General features: G+C 41.8%; 2 long non-coding RNA genes across 2 annotated transcripts; one reads left to right on the plus strand and one right to left on the minus strand.

Annotated features, from left to right (window-relative positions):
- Positions 1 to 933: 933 nt before the first annotated feature.
- LOC120924811 lies at positions 934 to 1,965 on the minus strand. The gene is made up of 3 exons (XR_005746431.1): positions 1,612 to 1,965; positions 1,245 to 1,436; positions 934 to 1,122 (listed from the first exon to the last, which is right to left on the minus strand). It is a non-coding gene; the product is annotated as an uncharacterized LOC120924811 (long non-coding RNA).
- Positions 1,966 to 7,494: 5,529 nt separating this feature from the next.
- On the plus strand, positions 7,495 to 8,693 carry LOC120924820. The gene is made up of 3 exons (XR_005746437.1): positions 7,495 to 7,848; positions 8,026 to 8,217; positions 8,340 to 8,693. It is a non-coding gene; the product is annotated as an uncharacterized LOC120924820 (long non-coding RNA).
- The last annotated feature ends 1,594 nt before the right edge of the window (positions 8,694 to 10,287 follow it).

A 10,287-nucleotide genomic window follows, 5' to 3' on the forward strand; every position in this document is an offset into this window, starting at 1 on the left:
GACTGTCATATGAGGCTGCATGGCCCCTGGCTTTCTGTCTGGACAGGGCTGATTGGCCCTGTGCTAATCACATGTACCCTCCCCCCAAAAAAAGGGAGGATCAGAAAAGACAGGATCAAGCAGCCTTTTTACACAATGTGGAGGATTAGGTTTCACAGTGCGTATAACAAGCATGCTTTACTGCATACAGTATACAGACTGATTTTACTGTTGTGGGTTTAGTAACACTTTTAGCTGATCACATGCATGAATATTTGAAAAATATTTTAAATAGATATACAAATTGTTAACTTACTGCTTTTGGGGGAGGGGTGTTTTTTTTATAGCTCATCTGTTCGGTATTACGGGAACCTCCTAGCTTTCCTCTACGCAATTGATAATATCAACCATGATCCAGACATCTTACCCAATATCACTCTCGGCTTCCATCTATATGACTCATGGCTGGAACCCAAGAAGGGTGTACAGAGTGTTCTGCAGATCTTATCTGGACCAAATGGGACAGTTCCTAATTATTCATGTAAAGGACATGGCAAGCTGGCCGGTGTTATTGGAGATCAATATTCATCCACTACAATCCCAATCGCCCAAATCCTCGGATTGTACAGACACACACAGGTCAGTGGAAATGACTTGTATATTTGTAATACTATTCTAGGTCACCAGAGACAACAATATACATTTTACAAAGACATGGCGGTCTGTGAAAGTTAAAGTGTATGTAAATGCAAAGCCAGTCAAACAAATGAAAACACACCTGGCACCATCACTAATGATTTTTCCCCATTTTGCATCTAGAAAATCCAATGTAATTACATTATAAAGCGAAAAACGCACTGAGTAGGTAATGAAACCATGTCAGTAGTGTAGGACTTTTTATGGTGTTTCGTGTCAAAGAGTAGGTGAGCTAATAATGTAACATAGAAACATATATAGAAAAGTATCAAAATTTAATATAAATACATGAAAACAAAAATAAATAAAAAATACAATGACAGAAATCATTGATTGCCCTGTTGTAGATAAGATATGACAATAGTTAGATGAGTAGAGGGCTGGTCGCCGACATGTTTCGCACTACGCGTCTTCTGGGCGCCGCACACATCTATGACATACTCTCATCTGATAATATGTAAACAAGAATAAGTTAGTTACATATAATTTAAACAGGGTATATAGTGTACATTTCATGTGATTCATTAATCATAAAAATGAAAAACTTATATAAACAAATAGATGCTCACCAGTAACTGTGGGATGTCAAATAACGCCAGTGGATATATACGCGAAGCAGGACTAAGGGAAGTTGGAAAAATACACCGGGCACAAGCGTGTCTGGACAACAACTTCACCCCCTGTGGGAGTCAGATCCACAGGGTTCTGAGTAAGGCCGTACCCTTAATAGGTTGCAGTGTGACACAATTTGATAACAAGATCTACAAGGATAATAATAGGAATAACTAGTATAGGTCATATATAATAGAACATATATATATATATATATACATATGCACGTATACAAGCGTCATAAGGGAACTAAAGGGGTTCCAAAAGAAAAAAGGGATAATTAATATATAATAATAAATATAGTTTAATTATGAAGTAGCATACCTATTATTGTGGTTAAGCAACGTTTAGGTTCCTATATGACCATAGTGATGGATGCAGAGAGGTTAAACCAAAGCAGAGGCTCCTGTAGTGCCTGGTGTGGCATGCAAATGAAAGTCACACACCTAAATTGATAATAGCACATATTACTGCACAGTTAATGCGGAGTAACAGAATTGTATTGTTATTCCCTATTTCCTGGTATAGGGTCTGGCGAGATCGGAGCGTTATGGCAGGACCACTAAATCTCTCAACCAATAAATAATGAATAGTTACAAGCAGGTATCTTTAATAATGAGGCTAGTATCCTAATACAGGAGGAAGGCCAAGTCATATCAGTGACTCAAAAAGAAAAATAATCATATGGTGGAGGAGATCCTGGTCTGCAAACTGACACCACAGATAATAAGCCATATATATGCCACATAACAGGAACCAGGGAATAGGGAGCAAAAAAAGGGTATCAGAAGGAAGGGAGGTACTTGATTCAATCATACCTATTGTAATATGCAGGTTGAGCGTCCTCTCTAATGGCAAGCTTCCATCACCAGGTTCCTGGCGTGTGTGAAGGAAAACACACACGCCGGTGCTTAAATCCATGGGGTGACCCGGATGTGAAGGGTCCAATGACCCCTGACATCACATCCGTTTGATCTGACTTACCGCGCATGCGCAGATCGGCCCGGAAACGGCCGCACTGCGCATGCGCCGCAATCTACATGGATGAACTGACATCCATATCAGTCAGACCAACGGCCTCACTTACTCCAAGGCTGCCATTCAGACAGCGCCACCCGGTGGTTCCCAAAGAGTACTGCCGCGTAAAGATTAATCCTCTGGCAGCGCATTGACATCCACAGTAGGTATAGTATGTAAGCATAGGTAAGTTTAGTGGTGTAATGCATAACACCATGCATGAAAAGGTTTAATCTTGTACAACAAAAAGTTTTGCTATAGTATGTTAAACTTGCACTAAGATCCCCATAATAGGGGAAAAGGGCAATAACAAAAGAACAGTCTTGATCTTGATAATGGAACATTTCACCCAGAGGCAGCAGAAAACTCAATTGTGTCCACTGGATGGCAGACGGATACCAAATACTATTATAATTACTGTGTATCGATGAAAACCCAGACCTTGCAGGGCAAGATAGACAAAAAATAATAGACAATAATAAATAATTAATAAATAATAATCAAATATAAATCCAATCACCTACAGAAATGGCTTAAATGATAAAGCCGTATTCAGACCCGGTGTGTAGGTCGCCCTCTGATTAAAGATCCAGCGGGTTTCCTGCTGCAGGATTTTTTTATCAAAATTGCCCCCTCTTTCTGGGGGTGGGACCACCTCCAACACAAAGAATGAAATAAAATTGGGGTCATAACTATGATGAAGTCCTATGTGTTTGCATATAGGTGTATAAAGTAACCCCGCCTCTAAATAATAGAGGTGGTCCTGAATGCGTTTGGCAAAGGGTCTCTTTGTTTTCCCTATGTAGAATGCACCACAGGTACAGGTCGCTAAATAGATAACCCCAACCGTGGTGCAATCTGCATAGGTTTTGGATTTGTGATACCCTCCCCTAGGCAGATGGCATCCTGATCCCTCCTTCACCCAGGGGCATCGTTCACACTGGCCACATCTAAAAGTCCCTTTTTGTTCTACCAAATTGGTGGTTGTTGAATCATGATTTAAATGGCTATGTACCAAGTTATCTCGAATTGATCTAGGTCGCCTAAACACAATTTCCGGCTGTGCTGCCACATACTTGGAGACTATCGGGTCCTCCGCCAAAAAATGCCAATTATTGGCTATAATCCGGCGGAAGACGTCTTGATTATCGCTAAAGGTCGTAATGTATTTAGTTGTACAGTTGGCAACTCTTTTTTTTGGGCTCAAAGATTAGAGTTTCTCTTGTTTTTAATTTTGCCCTTTGGTACGCCTGTCTCAAGACTTTTTTGCTGTATCCTCTTAGTAGCAATCTCTCATATAAGGCCTTTGATTCAATTTCAAAGTCTGTCTCCTTGGTGCAGTTTCTCCTAATCCTAAGGTATTGTCCAAAGGGAATACTTCTCACCAGTGGGCGAGGGTGGGCACTTGAGTAGTGTAAGATTGTATTACCAGCCGTCTCTTTACGATAGAGATTGCTGTGTATTAGCCCATTAGGGTCAATAATCAGTGTAAGGTCCAAAAAGGGAATACTGAAAGTACTTGACTGGCTTGTAAATTTAAGATTATATCTATTATGGGAGATATATTGCATAAACTCCGTTAGTAACTCAGCTGGTCCAGTCCAGATGACAAGGACATCGTCGATGTACCTCCGCCACAATAAAATGTGGCAGAGGTACATCACGGCGCCGTCATCAGCAAAAAGCTCCCTCTCCCACCCCCCCAGGTACAGGTTGGCATACGATGGGGCACACGAAGTCCCCATCGCAACCCCCTGTACCTGGAGGTAGGTGGAACCATTAAAGAGAAAGGCATTGGTAGTCAGGATATGTTCAAGTAGTGCGGAAATAAATCTACACAGTTTCCAATTGTGTCTATCCTGTTCCTGTAAAAAATTGGTGATAACTTGTACCCCCTTGGAGTGGGGAATACTGGAATATAAGGCTTCGATGTCAATTGCCACTAGAGTAGACCCAGCCGGGACATTCATGCCCTCAATGATTTTCAAAAGGTCTAGTGTGTCTTTTAGGTAAGACGGTAGACCCATGACATGTGGTCTGAGTTGGCAGTCTATATATTTACTTGCCATTTCGGTGTGGCATCCAATACCGGAAATGATCGGCCGACCCGGGGGATTTTTAATATTCTTGTGTACCTTAGGCATGGAGTAAAATGTAGGGGTAATTGGCCATTTTACACTTAAATATTCAAATAAATCCTTGTCTATTAAATTATTCTCAAAGGCATCTATAAGTATGGACTGAAACTGGTCTCTAAATTCTACAATACTCTCGTTTGGAATTTTTTTGTACCATTCCTTGTTGTCAAGGATTTTGTTGCACATGGACACGTAGTTGCATTTGTCCATGACAACCACGTTGCCACCCTTGTCCGATGGTTTTACTACTATAGTGTCATTTTTGGCAAGTTTTTGAAGGGCTTCCTGTTGTCTTCCTTCAAAAACTTGCCAAAAATGACACTATAGTAGTAAAACCATCGGACAAGGGTGGCAACGTGGTTGTCATGGACAAATGCAACTACGTGTCCATGTGCAACAAAATCCTTGACAACAAGGAATGGTACAAAAAAATTCCAAACGAGAGTATTGTAGAATTTAGAGACCAGTTTCAGTCCATACTTATAGATGCCTTTGAGAATAATTTAATAGACAAGGATTTATTTGAATATTTAAGTGTAAAATGGCCAATTACCCCTACATTTTACTCCATGCCTAAGGTACACAAGAATATTAAAAATCCCCCGGGTCGGCCGATCATTTCCGGTATTGGATGCCACACCGAAATGGCAAGTAAATATATAGACTGCCAACTCAGACCACATGTCATGGGTCTACCGTCTTACCTAAAAGACACACTAGACCTTTTGAAAATCATTGAGGGCATGAATGTCCCGGCTGGGTCTACTCTAGTGGCAATTGACATCGAAGCCTTATATTCCAGTATTCCCCACTCCAAGGGGGTACAAGTTATCACCAATTTTTTACAGGAACAGGATAGACACAATTGGAAACTGTGTAGATTTATTTCCGCACTACTTGAACATATCCTGACTACCAATGCCTTTCTCTTTAATGGTTCCACCTACCTCCAGGTACAGGGGGTTGCGATGGGGACTTCGTGTGCCCCATCGTATGCCAACCTGTACCTGGGGGGGTGGGAGAGGGAGCTTTTTGCTGATGACGGCGCCGTGATGTACCTCTGCCACATTTTATTGTGGCGGAGGTACATCGACGATGTCCTTGTCATCTGGACTGGACCAGCTGAGTTACTAACGGAGTTTATGCAATATATCTCCCATAATAGATATAATCTTAAATTTACAAGCCAGTCAAGTACTTTCAGTATTCCCTTTTTGGACCTTACACTGATTATTGACCCTAATGGGCTAATACACAGCAATCTCTATCGTAAAGAGACGGCTGGTAATACAATCTTACACTACTCAAGTGCCCACCCTCGCCCACTGGTGAGAAGTATTCCCTTTGGACAATACCTTAGGATTAGGAGAAACTGCACCAAGGAGACAGACTTTGAAATTGAATCAAAGGCCTTATATGAGAGATTGCTACTAAGAGGATACAGCAAAAAAGTCTTGAGACAGGCGTACCAAAGGGCAAAATTAAAAACAAGAGAAACTCTAATCTTTGAGCCCAAAAAAAAGAGTTGCCAACTGTACAACTAAATACATAACGACCTTTAGCGATAATCAAGACGTCTTCCGCCGGATTATAGCCAATAATTGGCATTTTTTGGCGGAGGACCCGATAGTCTCCAAGTATGTGGCAGCACAGCCGGAAATTGTGTTTAGGCGACCTAGATCAATTCGAGATAACTTGGTACATAGCCATTTAAATCATGATTCAACAACCACCAATTTGGTAGAACAAAAAGGGACTTTTAGATGTGGCCAGTGTGAACGATGCCCCTGGGTGAAGGAGGGATCAGGATGCCATCTGCCTAGGGGAGGGTATCACAAATCCAAAACCTATGCAGATTGCACCACGGTTGGGGTTATCTATTTAGCGACCTGTACCTGTGGTGCATTCTACATAGGGAAAACAAAGAGACCCTTTGCCAAACGCATTCAGGACCACCTCTATTATTTAGAGGCGGGGTTACTTTATACACCTATATGCAAACACATAGGACTTCATCATAGTTATGACCCCAATTTTATTTCATTCTTTGTGTTGGAGGTGGTCCCACCCCCAGAAAGAGGGGGCAATTTTGATAAAAAAATCCTGCAGCAGGAAACCCGCTGGATCTTTAATCAGAGGGCGACCTACACACCGGGTCTGAATACGGCTTTATCATTTAAGCCATTTCTGTAGGTGATTGGATTTATATTTGATTATTATTTATTAATTATTTATTATTGTCTATTATTTTTTGTCTATCTTGCCCTGCAAGGTCTGGGTTTTCATCGATACACAGTAATTATAATAGTATTTGGTATCCGTCTGCCATCCAGTGGACACAATTGAGTTTTCTGCTGCCTCTGGGTGAAATGTTCCATTATCAAGATCAAGACTGTTCTTTTGTTATTGCCCTTTTCCCCTATTATGGGGATCTTAGTGCAAGTTTAACATACTATAGCAAAACTTTTTGTTGTACAAGATTAAACCTTTTCATGCATGGTGTTATGCATTACACCACTAAACTTACCTATGCTTACATACTATACCTACTGTGGATGTCAATGCGCTGCCAGAGGATTAATCTTTACGCGGCAGTACTCTTTGGGAACCACCGGGTGGCGCTGTCTGAATGGCAGCCTTGGAGTAAGTGAGGCCGTTGGTCTGACTGATATGGATGTCAGTTCATCCATGTAGATTGCGGCGCATGCGCAGTGCGGCCGTTTCCGGGCCGATCTGCGCATGCGCGGTAAGTCAGATCAAACGGATGTGATGTCAGGGGTCATTGGACCCTTCACATCCGGGTCACCCCATGGATTTAAGCACCGGCGTGTGTGTTTTCCTTCACACACGCCAGGAACCTGGTGATGGAAGCTTGCCATTAGAGAGGACGCTCAACCTGCATATTACAATAGGTATGATTGAATCAAGTACCTCCCTTCCTTCTGATACCCTTTTTTTGCTCCCTATTCCCTGGTTCCTGTTATGTGGCATATATATGGCTTATTATCTGTGGTGTCAGTTTGCAGACCAGGATCTCCTCCACCATATGATTATTTTTCTTTTTGAGTCACTGATATGACTTGGCCTTCCTCCTGTATTAGGATACTAGCCTCATTATTAAAGATACCTGCTTGTAACTATTCATTATTTATTGGTTGAGAGATTTAGTGGTCCTGCCATAACGCTCCGATCTCGCCAGACCCTATACCAGGAAATAGGGAATAACAATACAATTCTGTTACTCCGCATTAACTGTGCAGTAATATGTGCTATTATCAATTTAGGTGTGTGACTTTCATTTGCATGCCACACCAGGCACTACAGGAGCCTCTGCTTTGGTTTAACCTCTCTGCATCCATCACTATGGTCATATAGGAACCTAAACGTTGCTTAACCACAATAATAGGTATGCTACTTCATAATTAAACTATATTTATTATTATATATTAATTATCCCTTTTTTCTTTTGGAACCCCTTTAGTTCCCTTATGACGCTTGTATACGTGCATATGTATATATATATATATATATATGTTCTATTATATATGACCTATACTAGTTATTCCTATTATTATCCTTGTAGATCTTGTTATCAAATTGTGTCACACTGCAACCTATTAAGGGTACGGCCTTACTCAGAACCCTGTGGATCTGACTCCCACAGGGGGTGAAGTTGTTGTCCAGACACGCTTGTGCCCGGTGTATTTTTCCAACTTCCCTTAGTCCTGCTTCGCGTATATATCCACTGGCGTTATTTGACATCCCACAGTTACTGGTGAGCATCTATTTGTTTATATAAGTTTTTCATTTTTATGATTAATGAATCACATGAAATGTACACTATATACCCTGTTTAAATTATATGTAACTAACTTATTCTTGTTTACATATTATCAGATGAGAGTATGTCATAGATGTGTGCGGCGCCCAGAAGACGCGTAGTGCGAAACATGTCGGCGACCAGCCCTCTACTCATCTAACTATTGTCATATCTTATCTACAACAGGGCAATCAATGATTTCTGTCATTGTATTTTTTATTTATTTTTGTTTTCATGTATTTATATTAAATTTTGATACTTTTCTATATATGTTTCTATGTTACATTATTAGCTCACCTACTCTTTGACACGAAACACCATAAAAAGTCCTACACTACTGACATGGTTTCATTACCTACTCAGTGCGTTTTTCGCTTTATATTTTAACCACTAAGGACTGGTGGAGTACTGTCAGTGTTGGAAACCAACCATACAAACTCTTTGAAATGTAATTACATTTTTTTGGGGCTTTTATCTATAGCCATGTGAATACTTGGCCCCTCTTCTCCTGTTGCTTGGAGGGCTGGCGGTAGAGACTGCCGAAGACTTCTGAGAGTGGCTGCCAATTATAGTGGTGAGGGCTGGGTTATGGGATAGGAGGAGCCACTGTTAATCCTACATATTTTCTCCCTCCCGTTAGTCTCCCAGGGTGGGCAGGGGTATTTGATTGACAATGGCTCCTCCGGTCATTTCTATTCACAGCAGGACAGAGGTCCTGCCAACCACCAGGGCCATTTAGAGAGATAAGAACCTTAGACACCTGGAGCATGTACACAAGTAATGTCAACATGGCAGCCATCACAAATTTTGGGGCCCTTTAGGCAGCTTTAGGCAGGGGCCCCCTGGAGCAGAGAACCAGGGGAGGGTGGTGCTGACAAAAAAAAACAAGTGTAATCTCTTCTCCCCTGACGTGAGATAATAAGCGAGGAGCCCTGAGGACCATCGGGCCCCTTACAGGTGTAATGAAAAAAATGGGAGGGGGCTGGCTTGGCCTGTAAGGGGCCCTGGGGATCATTGGGCCCCTTACACGTGTAATGCAAAAAAGGGGAGGGGGGCAGCCGGGCCCCTGGGGACCATCAGGACCCTTACAGGTGTAATGCCTGCACCCCCCTGATAGCGGCCCTGAATAGCAATGAAGGGTAGAGGTCAAAGCCACTACACAAGTTGGTTAGAGAAGAGGATAAGCAGTAGACACTGTGAGCATGCTCACAAAGGGTAGCAGCTCTGCAGAGGGTAAAAAAACATCAGTTCTTTGCCACTGCCAACAAGTAGGAAGAAGTGACTAGCAGGATGAAAGGATATGTTGGCTAAAATGTATTAAATAAAATCGAAGGCCCTTGATGTCATGATTCATACACCACTTACCTAGTACTACCAAATTCCTGCCGGTCGGTCACTTATTGTCCTCTCCCAATTTCCTAGTTTAGTTTCTTCCCTTTTCTTCTTCTGTCTGCTCTCACTTCTTCTTGATATCCCCCTAATGGGTTTTTGCTCTCCCTCCTTTTTTATTTTTTATATTGGAGTATAATTGCCCTACCCTGAGATTTTGACCATAATGACGTACACACAACCGTTTTTCGTGACGTGATTCGTCGTGATTTCTCTCAAGCCTGCCTTGCATACACACGTCCATGAAAAAAACGCTTGAGCAAAGCACAGTGACGTACAACACGTACGACGGCACTATAAAGGGGAAGTTCCATTCAAATGGCTCCACCCTTTGGGCTGCTTTTGCTGATCCTCGTGTTAGTAAAAGTTTGGTGAGAGACAGTCTTTGTGCTTTTCAGTCTGTTACAGAGTGATAAATGTGCTATCTCCATTACAAACGCTAATTTTACCAGAACGAGTGCTCCTGTCTCATAAATTGCTTCTGAGCATGTGCGTTTTTTCCCCCTCGGAAAAGCATACACACGAGCAGTTTTCACAACGAGAAAAAGAACGACTGGAAAAAACGACGAAAAAAAATGGAGCAGGTTCTAATTTTTTTGCGGGCAGTTTTTTGGGCGAGAAAACTGCTATGGAGCA

This window comes from Rana temporaria, chromosome 1 (assembly GCF_905171775.1).
Source record: "Rana temporaria chromosome 1, aRanTem1.1, whole genome shotgun sequence".
Taxonomy (NCBI): domain Eukaryota; kingdom Metazoa; phylum Chordata; class Amphibia; order Anura; family Ranidae; genus Rana; species Rana temporaria.